This window comes from Pinus tabuliformis, chromosome 7 (assembly GCF_031772625.1).
Source record: "Pinus tabuliformis cultivar Carrire ecotype Pingquan chromosome 7, CPIR1, whole genome shotgun sequence".
Classification (NCBI taxonomy): Eukaryota; Viridiplantae; Streptophyta; class Pinopsida; order Pinales; family Pinaceae; genus Pinus; species Pinus tabuliformis.
Window position 1 is genome coordinate 1,523,570,302 of NC_142293.1, and position 25,465 is coordinate 1,523,595,766.

Below are 25,465 nucleotides of genomic sequence, written 5' to 3' on the forward strand. Positions count from 1 at the left end.
GAACCCAAAAGGCAAACTTCATTAGAAAGATCAACCTAAAATAAATTCAATGAACTTAACAACGCTTTGTAACTTAATGCACAAAATCTAGAGGTCTAGGCTAGAGACGTGTTCCGGCGTCGTAAAGCCTGGTAACTGTTTTCCTCACTGATGGTTGGGTGATTCCTCCACTTTGAGACGATAAGTGCCAGTACGGATTTGTGCTCCCACGTACCGTCGAGTATATATTGGGAGACCCCTATAGGCATAAAACCTTTATCCATAGGAAGTCGTGTCGGCCGCCCTAATGATCGCAATGCACTGAACACAGCATTCGGGAAGATTGACTGCCGTACCCTAAAAGTATTATGCAGTTTTGCGATTGGTTTGGTACTCCCTCTACCTAGATCTCCAGAGCAGTCCCTTTCATTCCTTTTCAGACTCCTTAACGGAAAAGGTCCATCTGAGCACTTGTCACTTCAGGCTCATTAAAAATCGAAGGAGACTAGAGTCATCTTTTGTTTTTTCTCGACTCTTTAAAACTGAAAAAATAAAGTTGTGTCAAAAGTGTCTAAAATTCATTTAACACAGAAACATAATTTCCCTTTTATTTTAGTTGATCGAGTAATCCGCAATCGTGGAAGAAAGTCAATTGAAACCCCGTCGTTCGCGGAGGCTTACGAGTCAACCGTCTTTGTCTCCGGAAGCGAAACCGGTACAGACAAAGCGGACTCGTTTAACCGGATCCAAGTCTCCAATCAAAGTTAGAACAAGTGTTCTAACGACATCAGAGACTCCGGCTACTCCAAACATTTCTGGAATCCTTGCCTCAACAGAAGAAGTTCAACAGCCACAGAAGGATAGTGATACTGATCCTAGTTTGAGAACAAGCACTTGTGTTACTGAACCAGTTCCATCCATAACCGGTTCAGAGAGTCTTACTTTTCAAACATCTGTCACTGCTTCTTCGGCACCAGAAATATTTTACGGACCTGACGGTCTTCCCCTTCCACCTGGTCTGATTGCGATAGAGGCAATTGTAGAAGATCCGCAAGCAAGTACTCCAACACATTTTGGAGTCGGGGTCACTCTATTTCCTTTGACATCAGAACTTAGTCTACCACCAATGGAAGTTCCTGTAGAATCGCTAGGTAATCTTTTGGATAGACTACAAATGTCTGAACAACCGTCAACATCTAGGACTGTGTCTTCTGACACATCGACAGCAGAACTCCCTGCTGTCACTCCGACAATGTTCGTCGGCATACCATCTGTCCCGACTAGCTCACAACCACTAGAAGGAGCCTATCTAGGGGCTATTTCGACAGTTTGGTCCATTCCTATTTGTTCATCCGGAATTATACACGGAAACTCTTATGTTGAGTCTCAACAAATTGATCCATTTGGAGGTCAATTTGGGCAGTCCGGTCCCCAAGGGCAAATAATTCCCTTGAGTTCTGGATTACCACCGTATGGGGGGCAGTATGCCCTTTCATTACCACCTCCGGGAGGATATCCATACGGGAGTTCACAACAGCATTCAGGTTATACTGGAATTACCTCAAGTGGTTGGGTACCTATACTACCTCAACAACCAAGGGTTGTATATTCGATGCAACAATGCGTACCTGTGTCGAACATACCCACTACGCCAGCTATTGTGACTATGTCGCAAGTTCAAGCGCTGCCTGTTGTGTGTCAACCTCAAATTTCTCAGGTTGTAATGCAACAGCTCATTGACCCTGCGACTCAACCACAATCGCCAACTAGTGGGGCAACACAGGCCCAGACGGGTACAATTACCCCTCACCTTGGTCAAACGGTTAGTATCGGGCAACAGCACATGGCTTCACAACCGTGGCTGGTGCAATACCAACAACCACAATTCCAACAAGTATACCAAGGTGCTGAGCAACAGATCTTTGCAAACAGTGGACAGCCGTACATTCAAAACGGTCAAAATCAACCATTTTATAATGGTCAAGTCCACTAACCTTACCAAACATACCAGCATCAAATGCATTATGCTGGTATGCAAAGACCAATTGCTCAGGTGATTCCATCGTATCCTGGGTATGCTTCACCTAACCTGAATTAACAGTTACCATTCGTGGCAACTTTAGAGTTACCTGATTTAAACCGGCTAACAAACGATCCAATTGCTTACGCCCCTTGGTGGCCAGCGATTCCACACAAACTTCCATCAGATATTCCTAAATTTAATGGAAATCCGGGTGAAGATCCATCGAATCACGTGATGACATTTCATCTATGGTGTTCATCAAACACTTTAAATGATGATTCGATAAGGCTTCGCCTTTTTCAGAGGACATTAACAGGTCCGGCGGCAAAATGGTACATTGAATTGCCTAGAGCCTCATTCGACAACTTCAGCACCTTAGCCACAACCTTTTTAACCCATTTTCAATTACCGATAAGGTATGAAACGGGAACAAAACTGCTTACCAACTTTAAACAGACAACAGCCACTCACATATCTGATCATATACATGAGTGGCGATGTCGTCGTAGGATGGTAAAAACGTACGTTCCCGATCAGCTATTAGCTGAATGGTTTATCAAGTCATTACTGCCTTCCATCATGGATGATGTGGCAAAGGGGGGAGTCGTAACAGAAGAGCAAGTGATCGCTCGTGCACAATATCTGGATTTGATTTACACGCAGTCCGGCACGCTCTACGACAAAATACCTGACGCCCCTAGACCGGAATCCTCGATTCCTCCTCCTCCTAAATCAAACAATGACTCTCATGCCGACGATGGCGTGATTGGCACGACAGACACGAAATCGACGAGGGCCACATCCAAAAAGGCTCGTAAGGTTTCAGGTCAAAATGCAAAAGACGAACTTCTTGCTTCGGAAGTAAATGTCGTATCGACAGATAAAGGCAAAGAAACCAAACAACCAGGAAGCAAGAAGAAAGGAAAAGGGAAGAAGAAGAAACAGGATGAGCAATCTCCCGAAAAATCTTCTTCAAACCCTCCTGGAAATAGGAAACCCTCTACAGGTTGCATGATATGCGACGAGGATCATTGGACGAGAGAATGTCCATACAAAGCTGAGCTTAAGAGATTCTTTAAAAGTTCGAAAACCTCAGCAGTGTTAACCGATCCGTTTCCGAATCCAGGAACCAATCTGGTTGAAAGTGGAAATGCTTCCCCGTCTCAAGTGCTAATGTTGTCGATTTCAAAACAGCAAAATGATGCTTTGATTTCGACAAGGAACAAAGATTACGGGAATCCTCAGTTGTCGAATAACAAGGATAAAGATCAACCAAGTAGTTCGACAACGACTTCGACAGAAGTTGTACCACCCACCATCCCTGAATTGACAATAAAACCACCAAAGGGAGTAGTACACAAGTCGACATTTAATCCTTGCGCTAGAGCGGTGCAGCATTATAACATAGTGGAAGATTTGGCCCAATCGCCATCCGCTATGTCGACTCTTGAAGTACTACAAAACTGCCCATCCCAAAGACAGGCTTTGTTATCAGCCATTGGTGGGATTGATCCAAAGGATTCCAATCTTGTATCCTTTGACCACAAGGGATACGATCCTCAGTTACCAGCTCAATTAGCTTTCCTTGTTCAAGTGAAAGCCTTCAACAAAACTGTTCACCGAACGATTATTGATGAGGGGGCATCTACATGTATCATGTCGATGAGCTGCTGGAAAACTTTAGGATCTCCAACCTTGTCACGATCATCGACGACATTAAAAGCATTCGACGGAAGGACATACACCATATGGTATCATAAGTAACTTGAAGGTTGAACTAGGAGGGAAAACAGTAGAAATTGATGTTGAAGTAATCGACGGAAACCTTGATTACAACATCCTATTGGGAAGACCCTGGATATATGCCATGGCCGCAGTTGTGTCGACCTACTTCAGGAAGATTGCATTTACCTTCCAAGGAGGAATTACAATCGTCGACTAACAAACATTTCTCCCCAACAGTTCGCAAGTTACGGGAAGCATTCCAATGATCCATGGAAGCAATCATTCACTCCAAAATATCGGAGTAGGTCTCCTAAAACACCCTGCCTTAATGGGTACTTTTGCCCTACCGCCTCCGAGTAATCTGGCGGAAGTGGCCACAGTGGAATATGAAACCTTCTATATCTAATGGATTTGGACTCCGAGGACGGTTCTTATCTCGTGTCAACCTCGTTAGAAAATGAAACAAGGAGTCATGAGGATAGTTCTTTTACTGTGTCAACCTCATTAAAAAATGAAACAAATCCCTTTTTTTAAATCTCAAAGGTAAACCTTCATTCCAACCACCGAGTTGAATGCAATGAAGCTTTGGGGGCATGCACCTCGATTTGCGTTATTATGCTGGGAGCATGCAAACTTATCATCGAGCAGTTTTAGCGCATAGTTCAAGCTCGTTAAAAAATAAACATAAGATCGAGCAAATGTTTCCACCCGCGTTTAAGCTCGTTAAAAAATGAACTATCCTCCAGTAAATAACCACTGTGAATGAAGCATTTTCAGCCATTAAAGCCTTGGTCGTGTTTGCACCGTCACCTCCACTTTTCATTTGGCCGATCATTCACCTCCATTTGATTGTTTACCCATTTTGAGGAACAACTGCGAAGAGTGATTTCACTAGCCATCATTGTAACACTGTCGTGATTGGAAAATTCCAAACCTTACCTAGAATCAGCTGCTACCCATTTTATCACTCGTTCCTCAAAAGACGAGTCTTCTTTAAGCTCTTTTCATCTGACTCGTAAAATATGAAAAGATTGCCGAGTTTTGGCCTTCCAGTGCGTTAAAGCGACCAGAAGTGCTATCCCTCCTCTAGATTTTAATCTTTTTGGACCTGAGGGATTATTGCACAAAAAGATCGAGCGCTTGTTTTGTTCGGCTCGTTAAAATTATCAAAAATTCATCCCTTCTGTATTGTTTTATACTTTTTCGGACTTAAGGGATTAGATGACGAAAAAGGAATTCCAGAGTTATCTTTACGTACCTTTTCAGACTCCCTAAAAAGGAAAAGGATCGAGTTATCTTTGTCGTTAGACTCGTTAAAAAGATTAATAGCGACAAACTGTCTTTAGACGAGAACGAGTTTCACTATCGCTAGGCTCGTTAAAACATAGCGATGGGTTTGACCGAAGGGCAAATTATAGAACAAGCATATGTTATCCTCCTCAAGCTTGACAAAAATAAAGAGGTACTGGTCAGAAATGACTGGGGAAAAATTGGGAAGAAAACTCAAGGAAACTTTATTGGTAGCAAGTCGCTCTTGAACATGACACTTCCACTCCGTGCCAGAGTCGAGTTGGGTTGTTTCATTCACCAGTCACCTCACCATGGTCCCGCCATAACATCCACATTTGGGGTAAATGCTACCGATCCATCACATAAGTGTCGCCGACATGTTCAAGAGAAGTCATCCAGAGAAGTCACCCGTGTCCCATCCACTACCATACATTATACTTCACTCTTTCATGACCGCCACCCTGAACCGTATGTCACCAGATCGTTTTCACCTCCATCAAAATCATTTGCTCCGTTCCGTGTCATTGATGTGGGATTCATTAAGGCCCTCCTTTGACGGATCGCTTCTTGTCGACATCAGCTCATTATCCAAGAAGTTGATCTAGGAAAACCCCATTCAGTACTTTGAAGCTTGCATGCCTCAATGGAAAGTTTCTCACTTCCGGCGACAGGTATACATCAATGACCTTCGACCGAAAGATTTTGCGTGGTGTTCGACGCCAAGTCCTTTATTCACACCACGTGAATTGTACTGCAGTACCTTGAGGGTCATTATCATTATCAGTGATTCCTCTCGCGCTTGTTAACAGTTTACATCATTGACTGGTAATCAAGCGATGTCTTTCCATGTTCGACTTCAAAACATTTCTCACATGGATCGACTTGTACTTAGAGTGAAGATCGGATGAGATTGAAGACCCCGGATCTAGTTTCATCCATCCGGGCTGCGATATATATTCAGGAAAAATAAAGACATTGAAATGTACAGCATTGCAGCACAGATAATCATCCTACCAAAAGGATGATGACTTCGTCAAAATCATCAGTCTACCATCAGACGATTGTCTGTCCTATGTACATGAAAATGAATTTATAAAGCTGAGCATGGGAATGCCCGCCTCAGCTAGATCATGAAAATAGTATGAAGATAATGTATTGTATTGTATCTTATTACAAGTCTCCTCCCCAGCATCAGAAGAACTTCGGATCCTCCTAATAAAGCACTTCACCCGATAAACGGCCTCATACTTTAGGGGGCAACTGTTATAGACATTTTTGTGCCTTACAGCTATAAGCATGAAATGTCCATAAACCAAGGGATCCTAAGTCCCTAAAAGTGTTGTTCCAGCTCCTAAAGAAACAAGGTCAACAAATTACAGCTTCTCCCAGAAGTTCTCCACCGGAAACTGCTCAAAACTAGTCAAAACAGGATCATTTCAAGTGCTCCACTAGCTGGCTGCGTTGCAAAGCACCCAAATACACTGGCTAGGTGCGTTGCAACGCACTTGAATGCACTACCAGGGTGCGTTGAGCGGGAAATGACAAGTGGCAGAGTCATTCAACGAGGTGGAGGGATAATGGAAGCTTCCAGAATCTTCTCCAATGACACTTGCCTCACTGAATTCGACCAGTGATGAGTAAGAGGCTCTCAGTCTCCAAGTGGAAGCAAGAACTGACAGAGAGAAGCCACTAATCAATTCATGAGCTGACTCATCCTCTTTGCATACATCTATATATGGATCCCTCACCAAGAGATCCGGGGGCTGGAATTTTGTACATTGCAGAGAATTGCTGTTGGTTTTGTGATAGATATCAGAGTATTGGGTGATTTATGCTTTGTTGGAGGTGAAGAAGGGATTCTATGCTGGGAGGTTGATGCTAGATCAGGAATCATCGGTTGTAACTCCTCCTGGATCTTCTTGTTTTATCAATAAAACTACTTGAGTTTCTCCTACATGCTTGTATATCTGATGTGTGTTATATTTGTATGTTTAGCTTAAAACTGATCCTAAGCTTTTTATGAACATAAATCCATGTCTTTGTGTAGTTTCTCTCTTCTGTGAACTTGCAGGAACTTGGTAACGCTGGGCAAGTGAGGGAGCAGATCGGTGGAAGCTGGCAAAGAGAAGATAGATTAGATCGAACAACTAGCGCAAGACACAAGTCGGTTCATCTTAATCATCTTCGTTTATAGTTCTTAAAGGAGAATACAAGAGTAGTTTTCCTTGTTTGTTTCTGAGGTCTCTGTCGCAACCCAGTGGGATAGGGTCGTTCTGAATAGACACTTTTCCCGAAAACACTAGCCTAGCCGAGCCTAGCTTAACCTACTATAGCCTAGCCTAGCCTAGCCGAGCCTAGTTTAACCTACTCTAGCCTAGCCTAGCCTAGCCTCACATAGCCTACTCTCACCTAGCCTAGCTTAGCCTACACTAGCCTAGCCTATCCTAGCCTAACTTAGCCTACCTTAGCCTACCCTAGCATAGCCTACTCTAGCCTAGCTTAGCCTACTCTATCCTAACTTAGCTTAGCTACTCTACCTTACTGTATGCTAGCCTAACCTACTCTAGCCTACTTTAGCCTAGCCTAGCCTAGTATAACCTAGCTTGGCCTAGCCTAACCTAGCCTAGCCTACTCTAGCCTAGCCTAGACTACTCTAGACCAACCTAGCCTAGCCTAGTATACCCTAGCCTAGCCTAGCATACTCTATCCTAGGCTACTCTAGCCCACCCTAGCCTAGCCTACACTATCCTAGGCTACTCTAGCCCACCCTAGCCTAGCCTAGCCTACTCTAGCCTAGCATAACCTGCTCTATCCTAGGCTAACCTAACCTAGCCTACTCTAGCCTAGCATACCCTACTCTATCCTAGGCTAACCTAACCTAGCCTACTCTAGCCTACTTTAGCCTAGCCTAGCCCAATATACCCTAGCCTAGCTTAGCCTAGCCTCTCTACCCTAACTTAGCTTAGCTACGCTACCCTACTCTATCCTAGCCTAGCTTACTCTAGACTACTCTAGCATAGCCTAGCCTAATATACCCTACTCTACCCTAGCCTACCCTAGCCTACTCTAGCTTAGCCTACTCTAGCCTAGCCTACTCTATCCTAGCCTAGCCTAACCTACTCTAACCTATCCTAGCCTACTCTACCCTAACTTAGCTTAGCCTACTCTACCCTACTCTAACCTAGCCTAGCCTACTCTAGCTTACTTTAGCCTAGCCTAGCCTAGTCTACTCTAGCCCAACCTAGCCTACTCTATCCTAGCCTAGCCTAGCTTACTCTAGCCTATCCTAGCCTACTCTACCCTAACTTAGCTTAGCCTACTCTACCCTACTCTAACCTAGCCTAGCCTACTCTAGCCTACTTTAGCCTAGCCTAGCCTAGTGTACTCTAGCCCAACCTAGCTTAATCTAGCCTAATCTAGCCTAGCCTACTCCAGCCTAGCTTACGCCACCGTCGCCTACTCTATCCTAGTTTAGCTTAGCTTAGCCTAGCCTAGTTGAGCCTAGCCTTGTTTAACCTAGTTTAGCCTAGCCTAACCTACTATATCCTAGCCTAGTGTGGCCTAACCTAGCCTAGCCTAACCTAACCTCACTTAGCCTACTCTCACCTAGCTTAGCCTAGCCTAGCCTAACTTAGCCTACTCTCTCCTAGCCTAGCCCAACTTAGCCTACTCTCACCTAGCCTAGCCTAACCTAGCCTACTCTCGCCTAGCCTAGCCTAGTCTACTCTACCCTAACTTAGCTTAGCCTACTCTACCCTACTATAGCCTAGCCTAGCCTAGCCTAGCCTAGCTTAGCCTAGCCTACTCTACCCTAACTTAGCTTAGCCTACTCTACCCTACTGTAGCCTAGCCTAGTCTAGCCTAGCCTAGTCTAGCCTAGCCTAGCTTAGCCTAGCCTACTCTACCCTAACTTAGCTTAGCCTACTCTACCCTAGTGTAACCTAGCCTATCCTACCCTATCCTACTCTAGCCTATTTTAGCCTAGCCTAACCTAGTATACCCTAGCCTAACCTAGCCTAAATAAATACATCATATTACATCATTAATAAAATTTAATATAAAATTTAATAACATTAATTATCTAAAATTTAAAATTACTTAAAAAAATAAAATAATATTAATTAAAAAACCATTTAAAATTTATAAAAATATATAATATTAATAAAAAAATTAACATAAAAATTATTTAATATAAAATTTATATATAATAAAAACAAAAAATAACATACAAAGTTAAGTAAATAAACTATTTAGAAGAGATAATAGTGCAACTCAAAGTATGCCGTAAAACTGCTTCTGCTTGGCTAAGAGCTCGTCTTCCTCGGACGTCGGCCCAAGACCCAGAGGCATCTGGCAGGAGTGAAAGCCTGCTCCCTTACGGACCACCAGCGGGTTATTACAGGTGGCGTGGTTTTCCTTGATAACAGTGATGAGTCAAACCGACATTCGCGGATAGCAGCGAGAGATGGCTGTCCTCACTGTTGGTTTGACACCTGAGTTTGATAGGTTTTGCCACCTTCGGGAAAAAAAAAAAAAATAGTGCAACTCAAAATCCTTTTGATAAACCATTTAATATAGAACCACATCGTTCTAATCTTACCGCATCGTTCCAGAAATTAGATTTAATTGAAGAGAAGACATCCATGAAAAATGGATTTTGAAAGCTATAGGTTATACTAGCTAGTTTTTATAACTCACACCAAACTACTTCGCCCGAGAATCTAATTTAAATAAAATTAATCTAATTTTTATAACTCGCACCAAATTACTTGGCCTAGAAGGTAATTTAAATAAAATTAAACTAAAGAAAAATTGAATTACCCCTGAACTACATCACAGTACACTAGTGGAGAAACTAAAGTTAAACACATTGAAAAGGTATAAACGTACTTGCAAATGAAACTACAATTAATGGAGAAAGTACAATGATTTAATAAGTGAGGCATGGATTGGATGGACAGGAATTGCAGTAATTAATGGATGGATGGGGTAATTTGAATAATAACGATTGATAGGATTGATAATATATAGAAAATGGAAAGAAAAGTAATAGGAAAAAAAAGTTAAAATAAATTTGATTATATATTTTTTTTATTTTAGGAATGTATAATAATATATTAATTATCTAGATAACAATTAAGTGGTAATAAATTTCATTTTAAGATGGAAACTTTTGTGTGAATTTATAATTTTTCATGTGAAATTAATTATCTAAAATTTAAAATTATTAAAAAAATTAAATTAAACTAAACAATATTAATAAAAAATATATATAATATAAATAAAAAATTATATTTAATAAAATTTATTTAAAATAAATTATTTATATGTATATATATAAACAAATGTAACATACAAATTTATAAAATATTAATAAACAACATATTTAGAAAATGTAAAAAGGCAATTAGATAAAACCATTTAATATAAAACAACATAGTTAGAGAATAATTATAAAAGAAGAACAACTGAAAAATCTTTTTGATAAAATCCATTAATATGAGAAAAGTAACTCAAAGCCTTTTTGATAAAACCATTTATTATAAAACCACATCATTCCAGAAATTATAGTTAGAGAATAATTATAAAAGAAGAACAACTGAAAAATCTTTTTGATAAAATCCATTAATATGAGAAAAGTAACTCAAAGCCTTTTTGATAAAACCATTTATTATAAAACCACATCATTCCAGAAATTATAAGTTAAGGTTAGTTATTAGAGAAAGACAACTCAAAATCTGTTTTGATAAACCCATTTAATATAAAACTAAAGACCAATTTAATATAAAACTAAAGAGCAACTCAAAGTCGTTTTGATAGAACCGTTTAATATAAAACCACCTAATTCTAGAAATTAGGATTAATTATAAGAGAAGGGCAGCAGTGGCAAATAGATATTGAGAGAAGCCACAGGTTAAGCTAACGAATTTTGATAACTCGCAGTAAATTGCGTTGCTGAGAAGCTCATTTAATTCCAAACTGCGTCACTCAGAAGCTAATTTAAATAAAACCAGGGATTACAGGGAAACTACACCACACTACAGTACACTAGTGGAGAAACGAAAGTTGGACACATGTGAAAAAGTACATGCAGATGAAACTACACACATTAATGGGAAACTATAATGTTTTAATAAGCTCACTATGTATGAGCAAGAGCAAACAATTGATAGATGAGATAATTTGAAGAATAACTATTTACTAGATTGATAACCAATGGAAAATAGTCTCAGAAAATTGAAAAAAACTAAAAAAAATAGATGGATAAGGTAATTTGAACAATAACAATTGACAAGATTGATAACCAATAAAAAGTACTCTCAGAAAATTGAAAGAAAATTAAAATAAAGAAAAACATAGGAACTTTTGATTTCCTGCATTAAAGCGCTGAAGAAAATAACATAAGGAAAAGACTAGGGTTTACTTTGAAAGAAGAGATTAGAAGAAATGTACCTGCAATTGAATCCCTGGGAGCATTAAGTAAAACATAGCCGACCCTTTAAGTGAAGGTTCCTATTCATCACAACAATACAACAAAAAATAATCGAACCAATCCCTTCAATAATTTTCAAGGAAATAAAAGAAATGACATGCATAAGAGTTTTGATATACACAAACATAAGTTGCAATTGCAATGATTAAAATGAAACTACGACTTCTCTGAAGATAAAGAAAAGCAGAGTGCAAATGAATTAACATAATATGTACCTGAAATTAAAAGAAGCCATTAGGGTACTGGACAACCTTTCCTTTGAATTTGGAAAGTTGTTTGCACCAGCAGTGGATGATCGGATTGCCTCTTCCCCTGTCACATACCTACCATCGATTTGGCATAGGCGCACACACGAACGACCGACTTGGCATAGGCATAGACTCAGTCATATGACCGACATGGCACAGACACAGAGTCAGACTGAAACTCAGTCAGACTGAAACTCAGGCATACGCACAAACATAGACTTGGACTCTGACGCTCAAACACACAGACGAGGAGAAGTAAATGACAAGGAGAAGTATATGGAAAATTCTGCAACCTTCCTTCCACATATATATATATATATATATATATATCGTTTCATTCATCTAATATGTTGGCTTCCTTTATTAAACAATCGTTTATTTCAACGGATATATTGCCTGGTTTATTGAACAACTGTGGAAAATTTTGAAATTTGTCTACCCAACCGTCGTAAAAAAGAAGATATAAAAAGCATGCGTGCTTTTCTTTTCTTTTAATTTAGATTCATGCTTTTTTGTTTTTAAGTTTCTTTTAATCCCTGTGTTTTACCATGTCTCTATTAACGCTGATTTACCGTTACTTTTTCAAATTTAGACAAGAATCATATGACTTGGGCGGAATCCGTTTATGGACAAGTACGGAGAAGCCAAAATTTTGAGAGGTTAGAAGTGGAACTGTAACTCAGACCTCTTAGACCGTTTAGCTGTGCTCGTTGTATTAGTGAAATATGAAGAGTGGTTTCGTATTCAAATGAAATTAAATCCATTTATGGACAGCGGAGAAGCCAAAATTTTGAGAGGTTAGAAGTGGAATCGTAACTCAGACCTTTTAGACTGGTTAGCTGTGGTTGTTGTATTAGTGAAATATAAAGAGTGGTTTGATATTCAAATTAAAGATTAAATTAATTTCATTTGTATTTAAAATAATAATGGAGATTATAGAGTAAGAGTTGATGTTCCCCTTAAAAACTGGAAAGATCTACCACTTGTGGGAAGATAGAGAAAAACATAGTGTAAATGTAATATGGGAAGATAGTGAAAAACATAGTGCAAATGTAATATGTGGATGGCATTTTTAATGAATGTTTCTCCACATTTGTGGATGACATCCTTAATAAAATTATTGGTGTAGCCTAGTGTACCTAACTTAAGTGGATTTAAACTAGACATATGTTGGCACAAATCTTGCTAAATGCCCAATGAAATTGGTAATAACCAACTAAGCTAACCCCTTGGACTAGTTCCAACACCACTTGACATGTTCTTGATGCTATTTTTCTTAAATGCATCCATTTTATTTCTCCACATTTTTCTTTATTTGAGTTATTCTTTTAGCCTTTTGTAGATGTGTTTTTAGATATTAGATATTTTCCTTCTATTGTTAGCATGACTATAAGAGTTGTTGTTTCATTCCTCCTTCACTTTCACTATGTATTGCACCAATTGTACTTTTATTCCCATGGATATATTTTTTTGGTCATTCATTGGTCATTGAGTTATGCTGAAAATTTGAAGATTTTGAATGTCATTGTCTATTGTTTTAGATATAACTTCAAAATATTGGTCACTCTTAGCTTTGTACCTCTATTTGCAACAATCTAGAACTACATAAGCCAACTAAATAACTTAAAGAAAAATCAAATAAGCTTAAAGGGATGACCAAAGACCTTAAAACTAGGTAGTTCACTCTACATACGATTCCAACCATGAACAAATGGTGAGTAGAAAAATGTCTTGAGCTTGTTTTTGATAGAATGCGACACATTCTTTGTGTCAAGGGTTACAAATGCTACAATTATTGGTGTATGTAAGTCAAGTTTTCAAGTTTTCACTTAAGGACAAATTAGAAGCATTGTTTTGAGGTCTCCATAAGCATTCAAGTTTGAGTACTTGTTTTTGAATAATTATATATGTGGATATACTTGTTTACATATTAATAAGGGATTTGTATTTTGGTGCATCTTGTTTTAGGTTTTTATTAAGAGGACAAATAAGAAGCTCTTAGAAATGTTTGAATTTAATTTTCATGTTTATTAATATTTTTATGCTAATTAGCATTTTCTCCAAGTAACTTTGAAGGTGGGATTTGAGCAAGGGATAAAACAAAAGTTTGTATTTGTAATTTACCTCAAAAGAAAACTAATATAAGGAAGTTACAAATGATTAGATTCATTGAATCCATACCCTTTTTATTCAATCGCAATGTCTAACTAGCCTTTAAATCTTTCATTTTTCTTAAATAAAAATATTATTTCTTGGTTGAAAGGTAACAAAAGAAAAATGGTTGAACATGAGGATTACCATTGATACTTTGACTTCAAACATGTACAATAGAAGTTAAACAACAAGCTTATACAAAAGAAATTGTGAATAATTTTTCTTTAACTAAATGATGCGTATTAACCATCAAGAGGTACGTGCTTCCATACATTCTTTGTAGGAGTGTGTGACTATCCATCTAGACTTTAATAGCCATGAAATATTACACTAATCAATGGTGCTTAGCATAGGCACATTAGCACATGGGAGGCACACATGGAAAAGTAAATGTATAAAAATCATGGAAAAAACATTCTTGGTATTTGAATTTAGGCTTCTGTGATCCATATCAAGTTTTTTGAGAAGAGTTTTAGGCTAAATTTCGAAACAAGAAGTGTGGTTCATCGGGTTCTTCATGGTTGCACGATAAATAAAGAGACAAGATCATCCAATGTCTCAATTTGACCATGAATGACTACATTTGATCCTGCTACATGTGACCAAAAAAAGGCTACATTAGACTAGCCTCAAGAGGAACACATAATTAGTTACTTTTATTATATTTATTTCCAAAGTAAACAAAGAACTAAATAGACTATTTTTATTATTTAAATCTTCAAAAGATAAAGAATTATATTATTATTATTATTATATAAAATATAAAGAAGAAATTATTAATAGCTCAAAAAACTAACTAGATGGTGAGTTATTCGACTTCATTCTAAATTTAAAAACTCAAATATATTAAATATGTAACAATTTTTATTAGAATACAATTAAAAGTCAAGATGAATATATAGTCACGCTCATCATACCCTGTCAAGGAGATGAACGAAGTGCTCAACCAAAGGGAGAGGAACGGAGTACTCACCCGTCGTGGGTGAGGTACGGTTAGTGACTCGCCCCTATGATCAATCGAGATTTGGGTATCATTTCCGTTCACTCACCCGACCTAGGGGAGGGCGAAACAACAAAGGAGTGGAACTCATAGGGGGGAGGGGAAGTCACTTTGTAAGGGAGAAACACTTAGAGAGGTAGGGAAGAGATTCGCCCTAGATTCCCCTAATGGATAAGTGGTTTACGGGAAGAAAGATAAGGACCTTTCCCGACCCATGACAACTTTTATTACTAGCCTCGCAACCTCCGTCCAAGGCGAACACTCTCTTTACCGTAAGTGGTAAGTGTCAAGGGTTGTAAATGGGGAATTAGCCCAACGCCCACATAGGATTCACTCTTTAAAGCGCATAACCTCTGACTATTGGTTGGGGGAGGGAGGGCCAAATCTCCTACCTAATCAGGGATAGCATCATTTATAAATAAAACACGTTCTTCTCTATAGAGATATGTCCGCTTGGTCAATTATGAAAACAGCACTTGATGACGACATCACATGCTTGTAAGTAATGATTCGCCATGCTACTAACTCGAAGTACGTATTGTGCTAATTCCCACATATATCAGGACGAGGCATAATTACATATATAATAGCAGCGTTATCGAAGGATTGATCTTACCAAAAAGGCCAACTTTTCATTTCACACAGTTAGATAAACTGAGATCATATCTGTTAGATAAGGAAGGGAATCAGGACTTGACCGAGTTGAGAAGTACCTTACTGGGTGAGCTGGGTGAGCAGGACCTACCTTACCGCCCGCCTGAAAGGACCTTTTAAGAAGGGAAGGTTCTTCTTTCTTCCCCTCAAAGAGCTAGCTAGAAGGTAAGGAAGGATTGCTTGCTCAACAATAGGCCCGAAGGGTGCGATAGCACGCTCGACTAAAAAGCCGCCATCGACTCGGCCGAGGTTACGAGGTCGAGGAGGGCAAGGCCAGGTTCTTCAATGTAAATATGAAAGATATCTTCTCTAAGAGCCTTTTTCTCTCAACCTCCCTTTCCTTCTGACTTGCCTTCCTTCCAAAGAGACCCTAAGTTACTGGTCTTTTTTCTTATTATTATTCGGGTTTCGTTCTTCCTCTTTCTAGGGTCGCCTTCTTTCTTCTCAACGGAACAATAACTATGGCTTTCCACTTTTCAATGTCGATTCATAAGGCTGGCTTTCCTCCAACTCTAGAGACTGGCCTTCCTTTTTATGGCTACTGGCCTTTTTCTGACTGGCCTAGCTGGATGTACAAACGCAAGGCTCGAAGAACGAGCAGATCGAGGAATTACTTTACCGTACCGGGCGGTGTTATAGACATTTTTGTGCCTTACAGCATTGAGCATGAAATGTCCATAATCTAAGGGATCCAAAGTCCCTAAACATGTTGTTCCTACCCCTAGAGGAACAAGGCTAACAAACCACAGCAATTCACGGAAGTTCTCCACCAGAAAACTGCTCAAAAACAAATCAATTCAGGATCAATTCAGTGGCTCCACTAGCTGTCTGCGCTGAATGTCAAAGCCAACACTGGCTACCTGTGCTGAATGTCAAAGGCAACACTGGCTACCTGCGCTGAGCGAGAGTTGACATGTGGCAAGTTCATTCCACGAGGTGTCAAGACCCAGGAAGCTTCCAAAATCTTCCTCAATGACACTTGCCTCAAGGAATTCGACTGGTGATGAGTAAGAGGTTCCAAATCTCCAAGTGGAAGAAAGAACCTCCAAGTGGAATCAAGAACTGACAGAGGGAGAGGACACTAGTCAGATCTCAAGCTGACTCATCCTCTCTCCAAACATCTATATATGGATCTCTCCTCCATGAGATCTGGGGGCTGGAATCTTGTTATTGTAAAGAATTGTTGTTGGTTTGAGATTGGAATCATTGGGTGCTTAATGCTTTGAAGGGGGTGAAGATAGGAATTCCATTTGCTGGGAAGGAGATGCTGGATTGGAGCCCTCTGGGTTGTATCTTTTCCTGAACCTTGTTATTCCTTAATAAAGCTATCTTGGTGTCTCCTATATACTGATGTATTTTTGATGTATGATTGCATTAGTATGTTTAGTTTATTTCTAATCCTGAACTAGTTATGATTATGAATCCATGTCTTGTGTAGTGTTCTCTTCTTGTGATCTTGCAGAAAACTCTTGAAGCTGGGTGAGCGAGAAGGCAAGTAGCTGGGAACTCTCCAAGAGAAGAGAAGCCGGATCGAGGGACAAACGGAAGACACCGGTTAGTCCATCCATCTCTTTCTTCATTCTTAATTCATAAAGGAAGAATACTAGAATAGCTGTCTTTGTTTGTTGCTAAGGCACTGTCACACCTTAGGTGGATTGGATCGTCCTGCATAGGCATTTTTCCCCACAAAAGGTGGGTGCTGGGGAATTATTTGACAGTTATCCCGCCTCCAACTACGATATCTAGTGACAGAATTTTGCTTACTGACCTGTGATAATGAACTAAAACACCCACCAAGATACAACACCCACCTTACAACACAACTACGACTAGCACTAACCAGACCAGCTAGGCTAGGTGATCATATCAAATCACTTACTTACATACATATACTGTGTTACCTCTTTATTTTATCGTGGGCTTGCTAGATTGATTTGATTGATTGATAGAACCCATGTTACCAACTTATGGAGGAGGATGCTAACTTATGGAGGATGTTACCAACATGAAAGCTTAACGTAACGAAAACAGGAACTACCTTGAATGGACTGGACTAACGAAATGCTAATCGATACCTTGTGATCTTACTTACGCTTACCAGGCCTAGGGAGTTTATAAACGATAGACCACAGCCCCACCTACCTGAGAGATGAGGAGATCTTGTCAGCAAACCGAAAGAAAGCAGCGAACCCACAACCTTTCCCGACCCCCCTACCAAAAAGAGAGAGCCCTGGGGAAACACCAAGTAAAGCAGTCCAGGCCAACCAATACCACCTACAGGGATGGAGTCACTCACTATTCCGATGGTGAGGGATTACTTCAACTTGCCAACTAACTAACCAGGGACGGAGTCACTCACTATTCTGATGGTGAGGGATCCCACCTGCCCACCAACTACGGAGCCACCCACCTCACTCCAACAGTCCAGCTAGGTGCTGATATCACATAACTTACTTACGTTTATATAACGTGTCACCTCTTTCTATTGATGATGCTCCGCATGTTCCCCCATCACACCTGCAGTTAACCTGATGCCCACCAGGATAACCTACCCGCCTGGGAAATAGCCAAGAAAAGAAAGCAAGCTGCACGGAACCAACACAGCTTGTTCCTACCTAGGTTGGAATGGCTCTGAGAGAGAAAGAAGAAGCACTAGCTCTAGCTGGGGACTGACCTGCCAACACTTACTGTACGGGGGACCCCGTAACCCCCTTCCAACCAGAGATGCACCAACCCCCACCAGTACAGGACCACCTATCCAATTAGGACAAGACAATCAGGACAGTACCACCAAGTCCACCTACAGGGCCTACCACCTGCCATCTAGGTTCCCACCTGCCCACCCATGACTGAACAAGACAGAACAGCTAGGTGGTGACGTAGTTGCTTATATACGTTATTTTACCGTGTTTCCTAGTTAGTTGATGAGTGTTGTTGCTTGATTGATTGGCTTGATGAACTTGATTGATCCATACCCCACATGTTCCCTACAGAGCTTTATTGGATTTACTTGCTTGATTGATCCATAGACCCCATCATTCCCTACAGACCCACTGGATGGAGCATAGCTCCTATAATGGACACAACTGTAAGTCTATAGTGCTAGTAGTAGGCTTTAACTCTATGAAACTTACGAAGGCTAAAGGCTAGTGTCCGTAAGGCTGGTTTCCATTTGTTTCCTCCAATGGATCCTAAAGTAAAAGCTCCTTAACAATGGTATGAAAAATCACAACATTTCATTCATTTTAGAGTCAGGAGTTGGAGTTTGGAGTAGTCGTTGTTGGAGTTTGGAGTTTGGCCTTCTCTGTAGATGTTGACTCTTATCGGGACGTGAGATGAAATCAAGTAAGAAAGCTAATTTGTCTTCTCTTGATGGCTCCTATTGGGAGTGAGCTGTTACATCCGGGAGAAGAAGCATTCGAGAGCTGGGAGAGAACCCAAGTGAGGTGCAAGAATGAAGGAAGGAACCAACCAATTCACCCGAGATAAGAGATACCAGAACACCAAGATATGATACCACATCACATTATATATGTAGATTTACAATTTGAGAGGAGCTTAGTAAATAAATATAGGAAATTAGAGGAGCTTAGGAAATTGATGTTGAGTAGTTAGTTGGCGGAGCTGGAGTCTTCCCCTAAGAGCCAACCAATCGATGAAGAGTTTTAAGAGGAGGATTACCCGAAGAGCACCGATTTATTTTAGGTTTAGTGGGGACCCTTGCTGCTTCTTGATAGACTGATTGATAACAGGCGAAAGGGCTGCTGGCTTGCGAGGAGGTGGTTATATAACCCGAGCGAGGAAAGACCAATTTGTGACGCTACAACCTGTGATAGACCCCGAGATTATGATTCGCAAGACAAGTGCTACGAACCGGATACCCGCAATGGGATCTTATCAATTTAGTAGACCCCGATCTCGATTGCAAACTGGAGACGATGAACTTTACGGCGGGCTTCCTGCTTGCTGGGAGAAGAAAAGAAACGCGATTGCTTGCTTCGGTTATGGGACTGCTTAGTTAGCCACTTATAATTAAGTTTCAAAGCCAGATAGCAGCCTTGCAAGAGCAGATCATGGAGCTGGCAAAAGCCAAAGTAGGTAGAGAACAGGTGTAATGTACCACCTACATGACTGAGGTTAAGCTTTCCACATAATTCCCTCTAAGTAGCCAATAATGTATATTTCCTCCCCATATGAATAGTGAGTCCCTACCGGGCCTGACCTTGGCCTTCCTTGAAGTGGTAATTTCACTAGTGAAAGGGGGAAGCAATGTACAAGCCTAAAGATCGGACGCTAGGAGATCGAGGGTAAACTTGTTCGAGGTAGGGCTGGTCTCCTTCCTATCAAAATTATCATGCGATAACCCGAGCTGGCTTGCCCTGCAATCTCCCCACGCACATAAATAGGGGTATGGAACCTGCCTTGCCATCGGACCAAACACCTTAGAACCCAAACCGCGAACCTGAGGACCTCACTTCTGAGGACCGGAGGGGCTCGAACATAAGCCCCCCACCCAATAAGTAAATTGAAACTTTACACCCGAAGAAAGAGCCAAATCGACAACCCCTATAATCATATGTGAAATCTGGCTACCTTAGTTAGTTGGCATAATTATGTATATAAAGAATTATAATTACATATATAAAGAATGACCAGCAACCACTTACTTCTTTCTTTGGTCGAGCGTCTATTAATTGTCCACAGCCATTATATAGATTCGGGAGCCTACGTTCTAGCCGTTGTAGGAGTAGCCAATGTCCCCAGCGATGAATCAGGTTGTCCCCAGCCATTCTATGGGAACAACTGTCCGCATCCATTCGTAGGGGTAGCATGCCCTATAATTAAGCTTAACAATGTGTCATGGAGGTTACTAAAGTAACTAATGCTTGTCTTTCCTGCCTGGCCTGAAGTAAGAGCTTTTCTCCGCCGGGTTGGCAGCTATAGATCACTTACCAGGTGAAAAATAGCTTAGAAGGTAAGGGCCTGAGCTACGCACGCCAAGGAAAGGGAGAACCTGACCAAGCAGAGCTACGACACCTTCTTGACCACTTTCTTAATGGGGTGGGGGGCCTGCCTAGTGAGTGAAGGTTGGAAAGCAATAGGTTTATATTATATAAACCCAGGCATTCTATCCCATCCAGGACAAGGGCATCTCTAATCCCTTCAAAACAAGGTATATTCCCACCAAACTCACCACCACCAATAGCAAAGGAACCTACTAAGGCATCAGAAGCAAGGGCAGGTACAATCAATACCAATTCTTTATTTGGGTAATTAAGCCCCTTTAAATGGTTCTTCAGTTGGTTATGCAGATGCACCAGTCAATGATGAACTTTCACCAGTTGTCCTAGTAGCATCAGCAGCAGTAGATACAGTAGTATATCTGGTAGCATATCGAGTGCCCATTTGAAATCCGCCAGTACCAGATCCTCCAGGTATGGATTCAGCCAACCCAGTAGTATTTTATCTTGAATCATCGCCATCCACGAGAGCAACAGGTACAGAGGCAAGGGCTTCTTCGGTTGCACCAAACATAGAGTTTACCATAGCAGATACGGTTACAGAACCTAAATCGTTCATTGTAGACTACCCGTCGTAGCAATTAAAGTAGATCCCAAACCTCTAGATGCATAGTCGATCTTATTTCAGGCGCAGAGGAGCGAGCAGCAAAGCAAACAGGAGTAGAGACAGTTGAACCCGTTCCAGATCCCAGAGATCTATACCCCGGAGTATATTAAGTTTTAGAACCAATTGATCTTGATCCAGTTTCTCCATACCCATATGGAGTTGACCCTGTTTATTGAGTTTACCGAGTCAAAGAAGCACCTTGTCCTGCAGGAGGAGAGACAGAGCTACCTTTCACTTAGAGAGCTAGCTGGTAAGGAAGGAGGGAAAGGGTGGGTTGGATAAGGCATTGGGTCGGTTGGAGAAGGAAGGTCAGTAAGGAAATATCTAAGGACAGTAAGGTAAATACTTAGATAGTAAGGTAAGGTCTCTGACCTACGATTGAAAAAGGATTTTTAGACATTTAAAGACTTTAATCTGTCTTGTGCTTTTACTCGCTAACTCATTAACGACTCGTCTATTATCTCTATATATACGAGTCAATACTTTGGTCAGCTGATTCAATGGGCGCATTCACTGGTTCTTAAGCTACAGGATCCCCCTTTGAAACTGGGCGAAGGGAAGCCAATTGCAGATCGAGACCCATCAGCGGAAGCACAGGAAATTGACCCCGTTTACCTCACAGCAATCGACAAGGGGCAGTCAGTAGGCGAATGTTGTTGACGGAGGACCTTGTGTAAGCGTGAATCTATTGCCCTTGGTAAACGGGTTATGATTCAACCGCTGCTACCTACGCCTTTGTTTCCACCTCTATCTAGTCTTTCAATGCCAAGGAAATAAGTCCTTTCCGAAACCTTTTTTCGGAATTACGGCCAACCATAGAACATTGATTCATGAAGACAGCAAACCAGCATTGTCAGGAGATTCATCGATTCCAGTCAGCATTGATAGAATAGCAGCCCAGCCAGCATTATAGGATGGATACCTACTTGCCTGAACTGTGAGTGCCTCCCTTATTGACAACCCTACCTTTTTGATTTCATGGATGGATGCCATAACCCCGACATGCCATAATGCAGCAATTTGGCCTAATAGCACCGCGACTTCTTGAACCTGATAGACCAATATCTGATTAGCCCAATGCTAACCATGAAAAGAAACAAATTTTGAGTGGGCAAGAAAGCTTCCAAATAAAGGTCCGGAGGGCTTGCGCTTCTGAGGGCAAGGACTTTTTCGACACTAAAAGTTGAAACCTTAAGTCAAACACGATTTCATAGGCAGGGAGAATCAAATTCCAGAAGGTTAATAGTCAAGAGAAGTACTCTGCCCCTCTCTCCAGCCAGTACTATCACTACGTAGGCCCTGAACATCACGTAGTTCGGTAAAGCATCTCCTCTTCCATTTAGAAACCTGAAGCAAGGTTTTGACTAGTGGTTTTACGCTCACCTACCAAGAAGTTGTTTTAAAGTAGGCATATATATATCGTAATGTAAGTAAGTTGCTTCAACGTACGTGTTTCAGTTGTTCTCCTGTGATTCCCAGTCTCCTATCTATTCCTCTAATACCATATCAGTTTCAGTTGTTTTCTTCATATCACTAGCCCTTCAAAATTGGCTCTAATACCATGTTGAATTTCCACGGCACTCAAGAATATGGTTTGGGTCTTAAAATATATGAAACAAACACACTCAAATTCGAAAACAATACTACTTGGCACAACAGAATAACAACCATAAGTGAATCTACTAGTGCACATGATAATTTTTAACCTTTTAAACCCACTACTAATTATATTAAAATCTAGAATACAACTTTTCTTAGGGCTCCTAAACTGGGGATCATGGCCTTTACATGTATCCCTAATACAAGGATACAAATATGGCTTACTGTTAATCATTTTGACTACCAATCTACCCTAAACAAGATAACACTTGACCTACTTGCTAATGGTGGCCACACATAACCCTTTGAGTCCATGTACCTCGAACATATTTGGTGGATCCTCTTGCCTTTCCATCTGTTGATCAATACAACTGAATATTCATCTAATAAACTTTCCACTATCATTGATCACAACTTCTTTTGTGTCACTAAAATTTGGGTCATCAATATACACACTAACAACCCTCCTCCTCCATTGGGATGACTACTCATTAGGTCTTCTAGAATTTCCCACTTTTATTGAAGTCTACCCATATGCAACTTCTGAACTAGGGATCCAATAATATACCTCCTAATAGTCCATGGATTATTTCATGGAAACTATACTTGAGGTACTCAATTTGTTAGATATTGCATACAAAAGTAACTATTCATAACTTCATTTGTGAACAATGTTGAGTCTTCCAGATATACCCAATGGTCATCCTTCTTGTCACTTTATAAGGTTGATGCTAGGGCCTCTAAAAATTCCCTCTAATGGTCCTTTTAACTCACTATAAAATTCTTCCCTTTACAGCTTCCAATACAACCGACATACAATCAACACCTTGACCTATCTAAGGCTACCAAATACACTACCATTTTGACTGGTAATTTGATCCTCAAATTATAGATCTATGGCACACAAAAATACTATTACTCATGATCTATGAACAAACCTCCAAATACCATCAATGTTTCCTTGATTTTTCCTACTATCCTTCATCTCACGAATCCCACCACACAATCCTAATTCTCATTGTTCTTCCTCCAAGTGCCTTTCTGAGGTCCAAATTAATATATGAGAGACTAGTCAATTCGACCTTCAAGTATAGTTTCCATAATAGTTTGAATTTTTTAAAATGACCAATGGGAAGGCCTTCAAAAATACATTCTCCCAATGTCACTCCAGGACCACAACACTTGTCAAAAAAGGGTCCAGAAAGTTAGTTTTTTGCCACTATTTTCCACTTTTCTCAAAATATGAGCCACCTCTAGAAAATAGGAGCAAATGGGTTTTTAGAGGATGGCAAGAGATTTATGAAAATGTATATTTTTCTGGAAATAGATGCCTGAGGAAAAATCACAGCGCCAAGCCGCTGCACTCCTGGAACTACTGAATTTTTGAATTAGGCTTCAAAATTCACAAAAAAACAAAATTGCTCAGAATATGCTCAAAATTGGCCAAGAGCTATAAAATGATAGATTTTAAACCTTCATAGATGCTTCAGCAAGCATCTCCAAGTTTCCTTCATCTTTTGTATCCTTTTTGGCCTCTTTGAGCTTGTTTTCAAGTTGCTTGACCTTGACATTGCAAATCATGTTTTGAGCTTGGTAGTGTTGTGCCATGTGCCTTAGTAGCCGATTGTCTCTATTTTCCTTCTCCAAAAGCTTCTCTAAATGATCATTCACCCTGTTAATCTAGTGCTCCTTTCCTTGATTGACCTCAAGAGAAATTTTGTCCTCTAGGTCTAGCTCTTCATTCAGCAAAATATGTTTTTCTTCTTCTTGCAATGCCTTCTTTAGCCCCTTTGTTCTTGGCCTTCTTTTCTTATTCTTCCCTTGTGTTCCTTCAGGTTCACTTGACTCTATGACTTCTTTGCCCTTACCAACCTGCTGCAATAATTTGGTTTCCTCTTTTTCCATGATCAATTGCTTCACTTTGAGCTCACTATTCTCTTGTTCAAGGAATGAAATGATGTACCTTGCTCTTGCCATGTTGACTGTGAGCTCTTTGATCTGATAGTCTTTATCTCTAATCATCTGCTGCATGCTTGAAGTCTGATCCTCTCTAAATCAACCGGCTCAAATTCATGTTCAACCATGTCTTTATCCTGTGCCACTGATCCCTGCTTTGCTAATGTAGATGGCTTGGCCCCTTTCTCACCATGAGAAGCAAACACAAGCCTCTTCCCTCACTTGTACATCCTAGTCACCTCAGGCTTAGGTTATTTGGTTCCTTCAACCGGTTTGCTAGAGGACCCCACTTCCATTTGTTGTGTTTGCATGATAGAGGGTTGAGCTACTACATTGGCTTCATTCCATTTCAGGGTTGTTTCAAAAAAAGTTTCCCAACTCATACCTTTCTCTGCAAGTTGATGAGGGACTATAGTCTTTATCAAACTATAATGAAATAGGCTAGGGTAGTGCTCCTTGTTCTTCATCTGAATCCTCTCTAACATTTTGGCAATGCTCTTGCATAGGTAGTTGCACTTATTGAGTGGCCTCTGAGAGGTAAAGTGCATTAAGAGGCAAATATGATAAGCACACAATCTAGAGAATCTTCCTTCACATGTAAAGAACTTCATGACAATATTCATCAAGGGGCATACTTCTCCAATAAGTACCTGAAAGGCACAACATGAGCATGTTTTTCCCTATATGGTGTTTTCAAGAAGGTTCTATAATACACA